The sequence below is a fragment of the Manis javanica genome, chromosome 2 (assembly GCF_040802235.1).
Source record: "Manis javanica isolate MJ-LG chromosome 2, MJ_LKY, whole genome shotgun sequence".
Taxonomy (NCBI): domain Eukaryota; kingdom Metazoa; phylum Chordata; class Mammalia; order Pholidota; family Manidae; genus Manis; species Manis javanica.
The window spans coordinates 189,818,375-189,832,034 of record NC_133157.1 but is presented as its reverse complement, the minus strand read 5'-3'; the positions used below and the strand labels follow the sequence as shown (position 1 = coordinate 189,832,034).

General features: G+C 42.9%; 1 protein-coding gene across 4 annotated transcripts in view; it reads right to left on the bottom strand.

Annotated features, from left to right (window-relative positions):
* The window catches only part of OXR1 (oxidation resistance 1), a 481,493-nt gene extending 470,448 nt beyond the window's left edge, over positions 1–11,045 (bottom strand). For 2 of the 4 annotated variants that reach the window (XM_073229957.1, XM_073229958.1), the window contains exon 1: positions 10,883–11,042. The gene's annotated coding sequence lies outside the window, so the exon portion shown is untranslated. Of the gene's footprint in view, positions 1–10,882 lie in introns of all 4 variants that reach the window. The other 2 variants (XM_073229956.1, XM_073229959.1) reach the window with 2 other exon arrangements.
* Between the last annotated feature and the right edge of the window lie 2,615 nt (positions 11,046–13,660).

The following is a 13,660-nucleotide window of genomic DNA, read 5'->3' as shown; positions in this document are numbered from 1 at the left end:
TTACCCCTCCACCCTTTAGATCCAGCTATGCGTTCTGTTGGTTTCTCCATACCACAGCTTCACTGGGTTGAATAGTGTCCTCCCAAATTTTGTGTCCTTCCTGGAATCTGAGGATATGCCCTTATTTGAAAATTGGGTCACTGTAGATGTAATTGCTTATGTTAAAATGAGGTCACACTGGAATAACATGGGCCCTTAATCCAACCTGACTGGTGTCCTTATTAGAAGAGAAGAAACACCAAGGGAGAATGAATGCCATGTGATGATGGAAGCAGACTGGACTGGTGCATCTGTAACTCAAGGGACACCATGGATGACTAGCAGCACCAGAAGCTAAGAGAAAGGCATTGGACAGGTTGTCCCCCAAGAGTCCTCAGAGATAATGGCCTGAACACATCTTGATTTTGGACTGCTATCTTCCAGAACTGTGAGGGAATAAATTCCTGTTGTTTCAATCCATCGAGTTTGTGGTAATTTGTTATGATAGCCTTAGGAAACTGTTGTTTTCCACATAGATACTGTTTAGATAATACATTCAGGGTTTATTTGTTTGTTTTCCTTTATTCTTTCTAGTAATTAATCATTACGCAAGCAAGTTTATCCATCCTGAATCTATGTAATGGACATTAGTTGAGTGTGCCTGCTCAGCACTTTCTATTCCCCATCTTCTAACAAAAGATCATAGATTACTCCTTGGGTAATTCTTAGGCTCATCAAACACAGTGTTGATGGACTGTCAATCAAGATGCCTTGTACTTCTCCAGGACACACTCTCTCTCTCTCTCTCTCTCTCAAAATTTTGTCTTGAGCACAGGGAATGATGTAAAAGAGCTAGAGATTCATCCCAGCAGTGACCTATCCTTTCCCAAGGTCTTGTTTTTCAGCATTTCCTTCAATTCCTCCACAACCACCCATGAATGCCACTCTGCTTAAATTAACCAGAACCAGTTTCCATTTAATCCAGTTAAGGAACTCTGATAAATTCTAAAACTGAAGCTCTGAATTTCGTTCTGTTTTATCATGTCTTATTTTGACTTGCCACTATGAGTGATTTCCCTGAATATTTCAACTTCATCCCATTCCCTCCCACAAAATAATTTAAATGATTGACTCAAAATACTTCCATGTACAACTACCTATAATGGATTTATTATTGTTTTTTGCAAGTGTATGTGCTCCAGCTCAAGAAGTGGAAGCTGATGGAAAACTAAAACAAAATAATAATAATGCATAACAACCTTTCTATTCTCACTCCCACTGCAGATGGCAAAAATAACTAACTGCAATACCCAAAGAAAACTTACCCCATCATATTTAATGACAGACATGATGTGTACCTAACACTGAAACATAAAACTTTTAATATATAACATAATCAGCAGCTATGCCTATAAGGCTATTTTAACATGACATCTTCCTAGATTTTTCTAAAAATTCCTGAATATTTCCATAGTGTCAAAATGGTTACTTTCCCCTCTTGGTTGTTCATCATAGTTCAAATAATTAAAAACTGTATCTTACTCTTTCCCTGCTGTATACTTACAATAATATGGTTGATTATCTGGAATTAAAAACATGCTAGTTAAGAGTTAAAAATCTCACTTCAATGATACCTCAGTGGTGTAAAAGAGTACCTTTGAACTTTAACCTCTAAACTTCCTTGGCCCCTTAAGAATTTAAGATCTAAACAGATTTAACAAGTAATGAAGGCCCTGCTGATTTTTCTATAGCTTTTTACTTCATTATGGGAGAATATATTTCTCCTCATGTGGAAACCAACTATGGGAAAAACAACTGCTACACTGACATACTCTTCTTATCACAAGTAGATCACATTTTATGGTAACCTGAAAGCTAGCTTTAAAAATGCAAGGATATTTATATTACTAAACCACTTAGTTGAATGAAAACCTAAGAAAAATTTTCCCAAAGCCATTTTTCATGGCTGTTAACATTCTTCTGCTAAATGTGTGACATGTGCTTATGACATCCTGTCACTGTGATCTACATAAAGGTTTTAAGAAAGATGAGAAAAGGAATCCTTAGACTATTAATGTATTCATTTACAATATAAAACCACATTTTATCATAGAAAACAACTGCATTTAAGAGACTTCTGCAGCAACAGCCCCAGTGAGAACTGCAGAATTTTAAAATAAATATAAAGAAACACATTAGCCTTTCTGGAATATTTCTTTGCTGCCCAAGTGCAGCAGTTAACAGACACTAAGAATCATTTGTTGCATAAACCTTAGTAGTTTTAATGTCCATTACATTTTGGTCTGAGGACCAGAGGCCAGCCAGGTTACTCATGATCTAAGGGATGTATCATTGGATGTTAGATAATAGTAACTTACATAATGACAGCTACTCCTGATGCTTTTGAGAAAAAGTGATCCTATGACCAAGAAAATGTATTGATTTGTCACTTTAACAAACATTTGTAGCAAAACATGAATCCTAGTGTCTACCCATCCAGTTTAATGATGTATTATGAGGGAAGTGACCTAATGTACATTGGTTTCAATTAATCGTGAAGATTCATTCCAATCACCAGAAAGATATATTTTGTAATGGAAAGGAAGGAAGAAATCTCTAGAATTTAATCACAACTCAGATGAAATAAAACTGTAACTCCAAAACTTCCTCTGATGCTAAACAACAATGTAAGTGCTTTGGTAGCCCCTTATTGCTTATCCAATACAGTGCCTAACATACAATCCCCCTTCTCCCAAAAATAACTCCCCACCTGTCTACAGGAAAACTCACACCACCTATACTATCCTTCTGGACACTGTGACTGGTGGGAGAATAGGCTCTTTACCTGATTAGAGCCAATGAGATGTAAGGGAGACACTTGCTAGGATTTCTGAAGAGTAATTTCCTATATTCTCTACAAAAGCTATGGAAAGCCTTCCTCTTCAAATTTGAACCTAGGAGTAAGAAACTCTGCACGCTTCAAGCAGCCATCTTAGAACCTGGAGGAGAGAACCTGTGAAGAATGGGGCCAACTCTTAGGAAGTGGTGCTAAAACATTACAATGGGAAAACAAGGAACTTGTCCATGGTTCATGCCCTGAGCCAGGTCCTACTTGGAGCCATGGCTCCCCTCCTCTATTCAGTTATTACACAGTCATCAAGTCTGTTTTTTTCCCCTCAAGTCACTCAAAATCAGGTTTTCTGGCTCTTGACAGTAAAATAATCTGAACTAATTCAAGTATAAATGCTCACTTTCAATGGCTTAGCTGAAGTGTGGTAAAATTAGCAGTGTACAAAGACAAAGAAGGCAGTGCATACGGCACCATGCTCAGCTCTCTCGCCTAATCACAAGCATTTCACCTATAATCTGGCAGGTGTGCTTCTCCAAAGATAAGAAAAGCTGGAAAGTCAAGTAATTTGTCCAAGTTTTCATAACTACTAACTAAAAAATGGAGATTTGATTTCAAGTTTATCCGATCTGAAGAGCAGTTCTTTCAAAACTGCCATCTGCCTTGGCTTCCAATTTTAGTCTTTCATTATTACAACCGATTACATATTGTCATATTGTCAAATTATAGGTAAAGTGACATATATATATATATATATATATATATAATTTACAACTAGTATCTTTAACACATAGGTTTTTACATTTTTATTGAGTTTGAACTCTTCAGTACACCTCAATGGCAACAGCATTGAACTGATTTAAAACAAAAACAAAACTATTAACTTAACAACAATCAATCAACTAAGGCCAAGCTTGAGTTTTCTGATAGTTAATAGATATAACCTAGTTGAAGGACACTATCCAGAGTGGTAATTTTTTGCTTTTAGATATATTTACATAAAACCTTATTTGTGTTAACCCCAATTAGAAAAAAAATAAAGATATGCTTGATCACTTTGATCATTTAGGTGAAAAAATGAGCTGAACTCATACAAATTCAATTAGAGATCCATAGATGACTTATTTTTGCCTAGAGAAGACCTGGAATATAACAACTGAAAAAAAAAGGTCCTTGAACTCAATAAGCATTTTTAAATAAAGCGAAGATGCATGGATTTCAGCAATAAAGTAAGCATACACTTAAGAGGGAGAAAGTTTGAATGGAGACTTTGAAAACCGTAGATTCAACTGAAATGATACAGTGAATGTGGATGTTGGACAAATGGCTTCATAATCCTGAATCTCTAAGACCTCATCAGTCAAGAGGACATTAGACTGCTTCAGCTCTGAACCCTTCTTAATGAATGCTACATCCCTATGGTTCTTTTCCATATCATTTTATTCACCAATGACCCTTCTGAGTCCATACCTCCTCTGCTCTCCCTTTCTGGACAGTAGCCATTCAGATTCCAGCACTAGACAGATATATAAACACCACTGCCACCACTATTTAATAGGTACCTATGCATTGAAGATATTTCCTCTAATCCTATAATGAATGCTACAGGAAAATACAAAAGTATGTCCATTTCAAAGAGGAGGAAACTGAAGATCCATGAAGCTAAAAAACTCATATAAAGTCACAACACTACTAAATAGGAGTGCCAGATTTAATTGCAAAGCTCATGACAATCCCTAAACTGCTAGACTTCTTTCCTGGCAGTGGGTGCTCAGTGTTCTGGCTCATCAGTCAGCCTTTTCCAAACATACCCAAATTGAATCTCAGTCCCAGTCCCAAATGGTTCACATCAAAGTTGCTAAAATCAGTCTTCATAATCCAGAAGACTGAGATCTGGTCAGTGGGGTTCCAGACCAAACTCAAATAACATTCATGTCCTTGTGTAAAACAGGCTGCGTTCAGCACTGTAATTGTGCTCCCAGTGACAAACAGCGCCTCTCTTTGGCCTTCTTTAGGACAGACATAACTCTAAATCAAAAAATTAGAACGGATTATATCAGCCAATTTAGCCCAGTATACTGATTCCAAATGATACCACATAATGAATACTCCAGAGATGGAAGAGACACACTATTTATAATGAAAGCTGAAAGCCTTAGGAAATGTTCTGGGATATTTGTTTCTTAAGATGAATAAGCATTTAACAAAAGTAAAACCTTCCACAGGCAAGGTAGCCTTTTGTGTGCATTGCTCTTTCTCATCCTTAACAATAATAGGCTAAAACGAAATGAAAAACAGAAACTCTCTTTGCTTTTGTTATACCATAAATTTCGAACTCCTGCTTTTGTTGTTCCTCTTGTTCTTAAATTCAGCAAGGACAACATAACAGTGTTTGATAAAATGCCCTCCCCTCACATTACTCTTCTTCCAGCTGGGATAATAACTGACATGCCAGTCACAGGCAAGTTTGTTTATAGTTGAGAGGAGCTGTCATATTATTTCATTTTTCCCCAAAATAAAGTGTATGTATTAGTTAGTACACACAACAACAAAAATGCTCAGTTCTATAATCTTTTTATTGGTCTCAAAATAATGACATCGTATCTTTGAATCTTTGAAATTTGTTCCATCTTTGAAAATGTGTGTTCAAAGCCTTTTGTAGCAAACATTATTAGGACAGAATTGATTTGAAATTTTGCTTCACTCTAACCATCAGTACCAGCCATCCCACTGCCTTCTGCCACTGTGGCAGTAAGAAATGGAAAAGGGCACACATCCATTCAACAAGTAACTGCCAGGAAAAAAATTATCTCTCTTTGTTCAGTAGTCAAACAAAATCAATAACTGTTTCCAAAGAAAGGAAAAGGAGATAAGAACTGACCCCTTTCACCTCAACACTCCCTTCCTCGTTGTCTAGTCTTCTACAGAAATCCATGTAACTGTTTCCCTCCTAATGGTTTCTTCTTCCTTCTGCATTTCACCAACTGTGTTCTGAAGTATTTTCAAGAATCAGGCTATATCTCTGTAATTGCTCCAAATTTCATGAAAATGAATATCCACCTTGTGTTTTTTTTATAGATAGACTTTCAGAAACATATATAGAATACATGTATATTCTCAGAGACATATATAGAATACATGTATATTCTCTGAATGAACTTGGTTTTACAAACCAGTGACAATATACAAGGCAGCTTAGCCTTGCAAATGCAAGGGTCCCAGTGCCTGATATGGAACCTGCTACTGCCGAATTTACAGATGCTTGTAGAATTTATGAAATAGGATTCTCATTCGTTCAAATCCTATTCATGAGCTTTCACACAGCCCAGTGATAGGTGGACTCACTCTATAAACACCAGTGTTGCTCACAAAGAAGGTCTGTTTTCCCTCTTCTTTCACTATTCCTTAGGGAAAGAGGAGGAAGCCTTCCCAACAGCAAGAAAATGCAATTGAACAAACAACTGAACACAGCAATTTGAAGAAGCAAGCAGAGAAAGTGAGGCTGCCTTTGTGGAAAACAAGGGCTCAACCACTGCATTTTTCCAAGAGACAAAAACCCCTATTCCACTTGAAAGCAGGGAAGAGCTGTTTGTGTTTGTACACACTGGAGAAAAGGAGGGGTTCCTGGGTGCCCCAGAGACTCAGCAGGAATATGAAGCCTCTTCTGCTACATGAATTCCTGAGGGACTGAGGGAAGGTAATGGCCAAGGATGGAGGGAATGGTTATTAGAACAGGAAGGGAAGTAAGCAGCCCTAATGATGATCTCTGCAGAATGAATTCTGAAACCAATCAATCAACTAACCAACCTACAGATAGACACAAGGAGTTGTGGGGGTGGGCAGGAAGAAGGGGTAGAACACTGACCAAATCTCTCTTGGTTTTCCTAGGACTCGCTGTGATCATGATAAAGCTTTTACCTAGTAAGCGTCCATGTTCCTGCATACAAGCAATATTAGAACAGTTCCCTGATCTTATTACATTTATGACCGTAGGCTATTGTTCCTCCTCTCTAGGCAGGGTATTGTGTTACAGGCTAGAAAGGTTTGTTTCTTAATACATGCCATTCAGTCGATTTAAAACTGAAACTAAATACATGAAAATTATATGGGATTCTTTCCATCCCATAGATGTCTATAATACTAAGGCTTCATTTTGGAAAATTTCATGAGGCTTCGAATAAATACTCATCTCACATTTTTCTCTGATTTTGTTCAATCCCCCATTACATGAAGAACTTTCTGGTTGCAATTTTAATTGAATTGCTTTTATTTTAAAATCAAAACTCTGTATTCAAAAAAGCAATTACCAAATAAGTTCAGTGAAAAAAAACTGAGCAGCTTTAAATTGTTTTCATTTAAAATGTTTACTTAGTTCACATGCATACTATATAACCTGTCTTTTTGGATGTTCCCAATATATTTTAGGATTTATTTTTTTTGAATGCTTTAAAGAAATTCTGTTCCTCACTGCATGAAGAACTTACTAAGCTTCAATTTCAACTGAATTGCTTTTAATTTGAAAACATCAAAACTGTATTTAAAGAAGCAATAATCAAATAAGTTCAGTGAAAAAGTACTATAGCTGAGCAGTTTTAAATTGTTTTCATCAAAAATGTTTAATTTACTTCGTTCACATGTATACTATATATAACCTGTCTTTTTAGACATTCCCAAATATATTTTAGGATTTTTTTTGAAGACTGAAAAGAAATTCTGCTAAAAGGAAACCTGTTTGAGTTATTTAAAACAAGTGTTTCCTATTTTACAAAGAAAGTCTCTTAACATTAACTACTCTGTTTTCAAGATAGACTTCCACTAGAAATATCTGAATAACAAGAATGACAAGAGTTGTTTTTAATTATAATCATGTCTTATTCAAGGCACGGTTTCTCAACTTCAGCACTGTTGACATTTGGGGTCAGATATTCTTTGTTGTGGGGGACTATCCAGTGAGTTGCAGGTTAGTAACACTCCTGGCCTCGGACCAGGATTTGCCAAAAGCACCCCCTCCTGCAAGTGCTGACAACCCAAAGTGCCCAGACATTGCCAGTGCCTGGGGGGCAAAACTGCCCCCACTGAGCAACACTGTTCAAAGCCTATCAGTAAGATCCCCTAAGGTAAGAAAAAGTGATTTCTCTTTTCCCAACATAACTAACATTTGTACCTCTCCTTATTCTGCCTCATAAAGCCATTTCACCATCTCCTCCCTGTTCTTTTAAATGCCTTTACCTTAGGACAGGAAAGATTCAACTATTTCCTAAGGCGTACCTGGGTTTAGGCAATAGCTCCAGGAAAATTATTGTCAAATTAGGTTTCTGAGAACTAGGAAATAAGCCCAGGGGTACAATCCTTTGTATTTCCAATCAGAAGGTAAGGGATAGGGTGGGAAGGGTTTCTCATTGCACAGTAAATTTGGCATTCTATAAATGAAGTCTTCACCTCCACAGGCTCCTAAGATCTTCAGATGCCTAAACTCTGCCTATATTTGACAGCATAATCAATCTGTCCAACACTCCCCCAAAGAAAAAAACAGACAAATATATAAGTTTATATTTTATTTGAACAGCACTCTGGAGAGAACTGAATTAAAGGCTAAAACAACGATTTGTTTGACTTGCACCATGTTCTGATAATGAAAAAAAATAACAGAAACAGAAAATGACAGCATAAATTTTTCTATTCAAACTCTCCACCTTACAGACACCAAGACTCATGGACATATTTCAAATGGTACATTTCAATAGTTACTGTACTAGAAACTGGGCCAGCCATGGCACATGCCCTGGCCATTACAAGCTTGCTGTCCTTACTGTTGTGTCCCTCCCTGGGTCACTGATCCCTCGGCAAGACAACCCATGCCATGGCCCCCATCACTTTTTTACAGCTCTCATGTCCCTTCATCTAAGTCTCCCCCATGCAGTTTGGACGTCTTAAGCATTTCTTATGGTTACACACACCTCATAAGCCCAGCCCTCTTAGACGTCGGCAGACAGTAGGCATAGCTCTCGCTCCTCCTTCTCTGAATCTTTCCACAGATGACACAGGTTTCCAACCACTTTCATCCCCCTTTCCTGTATCTGGTAAAGTCTCAAAATATGGCACAGAGAACAAAATATAGCAAGCCGGATGAGATCTGAGAAGCCTGGGACGTGGTGACAATTCCCCCTCACCCACACCGCCGCTGCCCGTTTCCCATCCTCTTACGCGGTAGAAGCTTCTTCCCTTCCTGAGGTTAGTGGGTGGAATCTTTCCTAGTCAAAAAGGCGTTTTTGCATAGAGCTTTTTGCACTAGATGCTTGTTTATTCCACTTACCTGGTCTTTTACGACTTAAGTTGTATTTACATAGGGAGAACTCGGGGAAGACCCCCTCACCCCCACCTCAAGAACCAGTAAGTGCTGGTCACTTGGCCGGGCTTCTCGACCCCACTGGCCACTTGGAGCCAACGCGCTACCGGAGTCCGCGGGGCAATATCACCGCGTCACCTGCAGGCGCTGCAGAGTGAACTGAGGACCCCGGAGCGATGCCCAGCGAAGGACCCGTGCATTCGTGAGCCCCGCTGACCCCGGGACTCCTAGGATTCCCTCAGGTAGAGGAAGGACAGCCGCCTCCTCTGGTACCGTATCAGAAGACAAGACTAGCGTCAGTTTGGGATGTGCAGGAGCCGGGGAGAGGTTCGAAGGAAGAATTATTGAAAGAGCAAATAATGTGACCCTGGGGAAAGGAGGTAGAAAAGGCGGAGAAAAGCACTTTGCCTGAATTCCTTCCCGGTGTTGGATGGTGCCCCTGGCCATCCTCGTCGCCGAGACAGACTGCAGCAACACAGGAGACCCCCGACCGGTAACACGCACACACGCGCGCGCACGCCCCGCCGCGAGTTGCACGCTGCAGACTTCTGCCTGACTTCCCTGCTCAAAACCCCGCACTTAAAAGGGGAGACCACGGATTCCCGCGGCCCAGAACAGACACACCATACCCCCGGCCCGACCCCCTGCAACACACACATTCAGACACTAAATTTCACCTCGCTCGCGGGTGCCGGGAGCCACTTAATGGAAGCCCCTGCCGCTCCCCTGTAAATAACTACCTTCCGGGTGCCTAATCTGTCCAAATCTCCTGCAAACTCGCCTAGAGCAAGCCGCCCTACGACCCAACCAGGTAGACGGAGGAGGAGCCTCCTGGGGTGCAAGTGTACCTCAGCGAACCGCTACTAAGTCACCATCGGGAGGCCGCAGGTAGCCTCCAACCCTTCCCAGCCTTTGGGCCCCATCAGCAGCCCGGTTCCTCAACCGTATCTCTGCACCGCTCCCCTCCTCCCCTTCAATCCAAATCCCTCAGCGATTTTCTAGCTGGCCCTTCCAGGCCACTTTCTGCACCCATCCTCTGTCCAGCCTGGTCCCAACATGTGGCCTCGCATACTCCCTCCGAAGACCTTGAATCAAGGCTGCCTCTCTCCATCATTATATCGCCCTGACCTGGTACTGATTCCCCCCAAATTATCCTAGTCCACTCGTTCTCAGGCGCCCACTGCCCTTCCATCGGCGTCCTTCGCTGTCGCTGAAATCCGCTTTCCACACGCCCCAGTTCCCATCCACCTTCCCTCCCGTCGCTCTGGCCAGGACACGCTCACACTCTACCATGCACCCACGCTGCTCCCTGACGTGGCTTCCACCCTACGCCCGGGGACACCTAGCTTTCCCTCTGCGGCTGTCCTCGGCCGGGCTCCCGCATCCCAAGCGCAGCCTATCCGTCCCTCACTAGCCGGTTCCCGGCCTGCCGGGTCCCCTCTGTCATCGCGCGGTCCCTCCCTCTCCGCAAGTTGGCCACCTTGGACGCCGCCAGAGTCAGTTCAGCCCCACAGCTTTGCCAGTCTCCCCGCTGGAGCATCCCAGCGGCCACCTCCTTTCAAATTGGCCAAGAGGTTCGCCGAGGGACCGGGTGTAGGGGCAGCGGCCGGCCAGGTCTCAGGGACGCCAGCCGCGCCCCCCGCCCCAAAGCCTGGGTTCCCCGGGGTGCCAAGCCCTCGCCCCACCGCCCAACCGCCTCGCAAACTTACTTGCGGGTCGCCAGAAGAGGGCTGCGGTGAGCGGCGGCAGGGCCCGCGGCGGCGAGGGCGCCCCTCTCGGCGGGGCTGGGCGGCGCGGGTGCTGCGCTCCTGCGGCCGCGCGGTGAATGGGCTCAGCCTGACGCAGCCTGGCTCTGCCCCCGCCGCCGCCGCGGCCGCCGAGCGCTTCCAGACATGCTCAGTTTCCGGACCAGCCCGCGTGGACGCTACCAAGAGCGAGCAGCGGCGGGGGAGTCAGGAGAGAGCCGCGGCGCGGCCCCGCCAGCCGGAGGCTACGACGCTGGATGCCGGGGAAGGCGGGGGGCGCCGCGCCGCTAAAAATAGCTCCTGCGGAAGCCGCGGCTCCCGCGCACGCCGCCCCAAGCCTCCCGCCGCGCGCGTCCCCGCCGCCGGCAGCTCGGGTCGCCGGCGAGGCGCTCGCGGCCGCGGCGGGGCCCTGCCCGCACTCTGAGCCCGCGCGCTGGGGAGCGGCGCCTCCCTCGCAGCCTCCCGGGGGCTTCTCCGGAACCCAGCCCGAGGCTGCCCGGATTTCGGGCTCCCGCCTGCCGGGCAGCTCTAATTCCAGGTTCTCGCCAAAGGGACGGGGGAAAGTTGGGTTAAAGCGATGAAAAAGCTCCGCCGCAACAAAATTGGCTAAGACTTATAGAGACAAATTAAAGTTTTTCGTATGCTGGGATTTGTTGGAAGGAAAAAGGGAAGGGAGACGTTCAGCAGCTCAGGGGGGGCGGGGCAAAGGGCGCTGTGCAACTGGCAGAAAGGGACTCTGAAACAAGGTTCTAAAATGTAGAATTCTTTTCACTCCTTATTCTGCTGGATTCTGCATGTGTCGCCGACACCCATCCTGACCTTGGTGATTTTGTTGTTCTTGTACCCTGAGCTGTCGTTTCCTTCCCCCACGTTCTGCCTCCGTCCTCACTCCTCTAACCTGGTTTAAATTTGCGTAAAGAAAAGGGCACAGACTGCTTATGAGCCCATTCTGACGCCTGAACTGGAACCTGGCCGTTTGGTAACCCGGCGAATAGAGGTTTCCGTCCTGTTGCCAAGTTCGGGCTGGGATGTGTCCCACGCCTCCTGAGCTTCCAGCACTTGCATCTTCATGTTCTGTCAGAACCGCCGCACCTGCAAGTTTACCTTAATTCCTGATAATCTGCTTTTGAAAACTTTTTCTCCCTTGATATAAGAGTCACAAATGTTTCCTGGGTCAAATTCTCTCCTTTTTTATTCACCCCTCGCAGCTGCCCCATAGGATAATCATCATTATTCCTGTTTACTCATCTCTTGCCTGGACTAATAATACAGTGTTGAATCCAGAGTCGTCCATACTAGAAACTCCATGATTTCTCTATCACCTGTTCCCCTGTATCAATAGCTTTACCTGGAATGAGGACTGAAAAAATTTAGCAATTATTCTCTGTGGAGTGCTAATAATTGAAAAATGCAACTACCAGATTTTTTCTGCATTATTTTTCCCCTAATTTCTGGGCATTCACAGCTTAGATTCTGTATATTCTGTTGAAAGTGGTGTGTTTCAATTTTATTCCTTCAGAGAGAATTTACTGAGAATCTTCTAAAAACAATAGATTCACCTGGAATGTATTATAAAAATCTCAAAGTTCAACTTCCTTGCTCAGGTTCCTCTCTTTTGCCTTTACTACAAATTAGTGAGGTTTTGCTAACCTTACCTAGTGATGAAGATGTGCTTTTTCACAGAACTGTAGTGTACTTGGGTGGAGTTGTCCTCCCTCCTAAGTTGCCTCCTTCCCTCCACCCTTACCATTTCATGCCATAACCAGCCCCAAATAGATGATCAATTCACATTTGATCTTTCACTTGCTAGTCTCCAGCTCCTTTAATCCTTCTTCCTGAACAATGAGCTTCCAATAGATGTCATCTCTAGGGCTAGAGCCACTTTGTTATGACAACCTCATTTTCCTAGTTGCCCATGAGTTATTTGTTGGGAAGATCAAAATGGAATTTCCTTAGGGTATTAACACAACTCGCCCCTTCGTTTTTTCAGGCAGTGAAAGAAAATGAAAAATATGCTTTATCTTCATGCTAGTTGTTTCCCTTCTTCCCTTCTCAGTAATTAATCTTAGAATACTTATGAATTATCTGAACATCTTCATGTTTCAGTCTGCACACCAAGCATAACCAAGAAAAGGAAGATTTTGATTTCAAAATGAAAATGTTTGATATTCTACCTAAATACGTGGTTGAAGACTTTTTACATTTTTTTACATTACATTCAGGACTTTTAATAGCAAGTGACAGAAACTCAGCTCTAACTAAAGAAAATGCATTGGGTTATATAACTCAGAGGTATAAGAACCTGGCAGGACTGATCCATGGCTTAACAAGATCAGCAAGAATATGTTTCTCACTTACTCTCAGCACTCCTTTCATTTTGGCTTCATTCTCCGTCAGACTGTATCCACAGTGCAGTTCCAGCCTTACACAGATAAGAAAGTTTTCAATCTCACAAAGCAAATCTCGTCCTCTGATGAGCAGCTCAATCTTTAAAAAAGGACTCTGGTTGGCTGTCCTGGGTTACACGCATAACCTTGTGCATCCTCTGCGGGAAGAAACTTCTCAAATGGAGAGAAAGTATCCAGCCAGTGGAAAAAAGGATAGGGGATGCTTGCAAGATGGCAAATAACAGATTTCCACCACAGCCATGTCTCCCCATAGACAACAAAGGACAGTAAGCCCCTGGATATCAGTTGGTTTGAGTTATTATTCCCAAATGAGTAGAAATAATAATAATGCTTT